Genomic DNA, 4,658 nt, shown 5'->3' on the forward strand with positions numbered 1-4,658 from the left:
AAATCGAGAAGAAACTAGCATAAGGCAACAGCCAGCGTTGTGGTTGCATTTCCATAAAATGAGATCGAGAAGTCTTGAGTCGTCATCATCATCAACATCAAACAGCAACAGCCGGCTCTGTGGCTGTGGATTGCGGGCAAAAATGGCAACATCATGGCGGGATGATAATCCTGGGAGACGGTTCTATGGTTGTTCAAGATGGCCTGTAAGAAAATTTTTATTTTTATTACTCTTTTGGCCCAAATTAATTGTGTTTTGCTGATGTTTCTGAATGGGTTTATATTTGTAGAGACCTGATAAGTGTAAATATTTTGAATGGCATGATGAACCAATTTGTACAAGAGGAAGGATGATTATACCGGGTTTGTTAAGAAGGGTGAATCGGATGGAAGAAACAATTGCAAAAAGCCGTAGAAGAGAAAAAATATTGATTGGCATCATCATACTATTGGCTATGCTGCTGATTATGTCTATTATTATGAAAAAGACTGGACATGCAATGGAGCGAAAGTTAGTGCTAAGCTTGGAGTGAGTTATTGAATTGGAGCTGCTAAATCTGTTCATTTTGGTTTTTGTACTGTTTTTGATTGGATTAGCAGCAGTAGAACTAGCATTGGATGGAATAAGATTATGGTGCTTATGATCAGAGAAACAAGGATGATAAAACAGAATGAGATGATTATGATGAGGCTTTTGTAGTTTTTTTTGTAGATTTCTTGACGAAGATAATCCTGAGCAGAATGATGGCACGACCAGATGAAGATGATCCTGTAGGACTGCTTGTTCCTTGTGTGTGTGTGTGCGAAGAGATAAAGCCAAAGAAAAGCATCCAAGCTCAAGAGTGAATGTTGTTGGTTTCAACAGCCACTAATTATGACACTAGAATGTGAAGGTTATTTATTATCTGTGTATCATTATGTACATTTAGTCTTAAACTTAACCACTATATGTAATGAGTTAACGTTTTGTCATTTACTTGGGGTACTAGAGTTTTTCTTTTCTTCCATATTATATTACTTAGTTTCTCAAGTTCAATACGTTTGACCTGTAGAATTTGTTATCACTAAATCAAGGGCTCTTGATTAAAAGCCCTTGAACAAGAGAAAGCAAGAAAACATGAATCTCATATCTCAAAAGGGAGAAAAATTACTATTAAGAAAATGTGTAATTAAGTTATAGACCATTAATTTATATCAATATATACGCAAAACCAAACATGACAAAAATGGCAATATCTGATCCTCAAAATATTCAAAATACTCCAAACACATAATTAAAGTGAGCAAATACTCAAAATATACTCTCAACATTTTGTCAGTTTTTTCAGCTGATGAAAGAGTAAAAATGGCAATATCTGATCCTTAAACGAGAGAAGGGATCACCACCATAAACAAAAAGGTGACCACCACCAAAATAAGATATCAGCATCAAAAAAGGACAATTCCTACTGTCAACTTCAGTCCATAATCTACATCAAAATAAAAGATCCATGCAAGGCATCTACTATGAACATTTATAGTAGTTTGTTTTTCCCCTTCATTCTTGAAGAACCAGCAACTCGTTTGGTAGCAGCAGTAGCAGCAGCAGCAACTTCCATGTGGACAGATTTGGCTTTGACAGGCATCTGCACTTTCTCTTGCTCTTTTCTTGAATGTAATGGTTGGCTGTATTTCACTTGAGATCTTTTTAGACCGAAAACTTCATATAAATTAGGAGACGCTGGGACAGAACTTGTAATAGGAACATCTTCCAAATGATTAGTCCCCTACACCATCCAAATAAATAATTAGAAAATACTATGATAAGATAAACTTTGTTGTTGTGGTAAACATGTACCAAACTCACAGTTGAATTTGCAAACTCTGTTGCATCATGCATTGACCCATCTTGAACTCTACTTTTTGCATGTGGTCTTTTCTGCAAAAGAAAGGAAAACATTAGTCAGTGACTCAATTTTTATAAACTATTGAATAGAAGGTGAGAAAATGAAACTGTAACATAAAAAAAGTTGTAATGAAAGGCTTACTGTTCTTTTGGCAGACTTATTATTTGGATTCTTGTCAAATATTTGGGGAGTACATGTAACCAGAACCTCAGTGCAATTAGCTTCATTGCAGTCTCCACTGTCAACTTCATCAGATCTTGCATTATTGGCAGCTTCATTGCTCTGTATACCAGATCCTGAGGCATTGTTTTCAGCCTTTTTAAGCTTACAAGATCTCACGTTGTGACCTTTTTGCAGACAGTATTTGCATCTTATTACCTGCCCTACTCTACTCATTTTCTTGGCCTTTTTTTCCTTTTCTTGCTGGTCCTCATCAGCAGTCCTTCTCCTTTGTTTTTTAGGTCTTCCAGCTGTTTTACCATATAAAGGGGGTTTTGGACCATCAACATCAGTCTTCTCCCAATTTCCTTCCCCATTCATTGGACAAATAGCTCCTTCATAGCATTTTAGGTATGTCTCAACTGTATACCAGTTGGATAGATATAACATGGGATCCTTCTTAGCTAACCAAAGTGCAGCAATTGCATGGGGACAAGGAATTCCTGTCAGCTCCCATCTCCTACATGAACAAGTGTGCTCTTTAATATTCACAGCATAATGATCACCATATGAGTTGGAAACTTCATACAAGTCATCATTTGACTTGAAAGGAAAACACTGTGTTGCCTTATCCATTCTTTTTGTACTCTCTCAATGATTCTAGGACAATACAGAGAGTCTTTCCATTTCTGTCTAGCAATGTCTCTATTCTGCTGCATTCTTTGCATCATATACAACCTTAGTATTTCCAGCATTTCAATGATTGGCTTCTCTCTAGCATCCAAAATTTTACTGTTGAAACACTCACAAATATTATTCAATAGGACATCACACTTCGAATGGGTGCTAAAGTATGCTCTGCTCCATTGAGATGGTGGTTTATCATCAAACCATTTGGCAGCATCCAAGTCAATTGCTGCCATGTCTTCCATTTTCCTGCCAAACTCTGCTGGTGTAGTTGCCTTTGCAGCAGCCCACAATTCTCTCCTTAGAGCTTCACCTTTGAACCCAGAAGTAGAAAAGTTGTTGTGTAAGTGCTTTACACAGAACCTATGGGCTGCATTTGGAAAAACATGACTACAAGCTTGAATTAGTCCCTTTTGCTTGTCACTCATGATAGTCCATTCATAATCTCTCTCAATTTTCAAATCCTCTTTAAGCAACTTGAAGAACCATGTCCAGGATTCCTTGTTTTCACCCTCAACTGCAGCATATGCAACTGGAAAAATGCTATTATTAGCATCTAGTCCAACAGCAATCAATAGAATCCCCCCTACTGTTCCTTTCAAAAATGTGCCATCTACCCCAATCAATGGCCTACACCCACCTAAAAAGCCTTGTTTCACTCCATGAAAACACATATAAAGTCTTTGGAACCTTTGCTGCCCTTTTGGAGTGCCATCCACAGTCTTTAATATGATAGAGCTACCAGGATTAGATTTCTGAATTTCATGCATGTAGGCTCCTAACTTGCTGTATTGGTCACTTTCACTACCATGAATAATGTCCAAAGCCTTTTTTCTAGCCCTATATGTTTGTTTTTTTTAGAAGGAGCATTTGTTTTCCTTCATCACTGTTTTTCTAAAATACTCCATATCTACCTTAGGATTGGATCTAAACTCCTCACAATACTTTCTACCAACCCATCCAGAATTTACAAGTGGATTTTCATAAGTAAAGCCACATTTGTGAATGTCCTCAAATGTCCTAATTTGCACACTTCCTTCCTCACCCAATTTTTTAGCATAGATCTGCCAATTACAGCCTTCATTTCTGCATTTTGCCCTCAATCTAACCAAATCCTGCTTCACAAATTTACAAGGCCTCCCCTGTCTCACACTGTAGTTCGTAATAGCTAACTTGCACTCTTTGATGGTACTAAAATACATCTTTAATTCCAATTTTGGATTATCCATGTGCTTGGGATTGAACACAACAAACCTATTACTACCATTTTCATCATCAGACCCATGTACACTCTCAAAATCTGATTCAGAATCAGGGGCTACATCATCATCTTCAGGTTGAACCAAATCAGCCTCAACCTGTCCTTGTTTTGCCGAATTAGTTTGCAATTCCTTATAGTGCTCTACACCCAACCATTCAGCATTTTTATCTATGTTACCATCGAAATCAGCATCATCTTCTTCACTTTGATTATAATCAGAATCTAACGCTGAGAAGAAAGACTCACTGGATGAATCAGCTTCATTGTTATCATTCCCTCCCCTTTCATGGTCATCATTTGCAGTTTTATCTTTACCATTACTAGGACTTTTTTCATTCTCATCAACCTCATAAGGATCATAGCCAAGTTGGTGAACCAGAATTTCATGGAATGAGACTTCAAGGTACAAGATAATTTCCCTAATTGAACCAGCAGTCCTCTGAATATATCCATTTAATTCTCTACTATTGTCTATCCTTTTAAAGCTATTGTTCTCCCAACCATAGTACACTTTGTGACCAAAGACACCAGCAGCCTCAATCAATCTATCCACTTCAAAAATACTCAAACCTATACTCTCAACGTAATCAAGGACACATACATCTCCACCCTTATAATATGGTTGAGGAGTGTAAAAAATCAACCCCCCACAGTGACATCTTAGTG

Source organism: Coffea eugenioides, chromosome 5 (genome assembly GCF_003713205.1).
Source record: "Coffea eugenioides isolate CCC68of chromosome 5, Ceug_1.0, whole genome shotgun sequence".
Classification (NCBI taxonomy): domain Eukaryota; kingdom Viridiplantae; phylum Streptophyta; class Magnoliopsida; order Gentianales; family Rubiaceae; genus Coffea; species Coffea eugenioides.